This window comes from Arachis duranensis, unplaced genomic scaffold (assembly GCF_000817695.3).
Source record: "Arachis duranensis cultivar V14167 unplaced genomic scaffold, aradu.V14167.gnm2.J7QH unplaced_Scaffold_343483, whole genome shotgun sequence".
Lineage (NCBI taxonomy): Eukaryota > Viridiplantae > Streptophyta > Magnoliopsida > Fabales > Fabaceae > Arachis > Arachis duranensis.
This window is the reverse complement of record NW_026264909.1, coordinates 1,080,843-1,081,335: the sequence shown is the minus strand read 5'-3', so window position 1 is coordinate 1,081,335 and position 493 is coordinate 1,080,843.

Sequence of the window (493 nt, the reverse complement as noted above, 5' to 3'; positions counted from 1 at the left end):
GACTCAAACAGAAATTGAAATTAAAGTGTAGCAAGGTTCACAGAAGAACCAAAAGTAAATTGGGATCTCAGGGTTCAAGAGACTAGGTAGCAGAGCCTAGATCTCAATTACCTTCCTAGATCCAAGTTCTCAAAGCAATTGACAAGAAATTGAAGAAGAATGTGAATGGATTCAATTATGCATAAAAGAAATTAAAGAGACTTTGAATGGAGATTGAGACAGAATTTCCTCAATTCTTCACACCCAAAACTCAAAACAAGGAAATTAAAAAGACCCAAGCAAGAATGAGGAAGAAGAGAGATCAATTCCCCTCGCCAATTCTCTGAAATCTCGGTGAAGACACCAAGAGAAGTTCCAAAGTGCAAAAGTAAAATTCAAAGCTCAAAAGAAAGTGCAAAATTCCAAAGCTAAGCAAAAGGTTCAGAAAAAAGGTCCTAATTACATCAAACTAGCTCCTATTTATACACTTTCTATTCTTGGATTTTGGGATTTG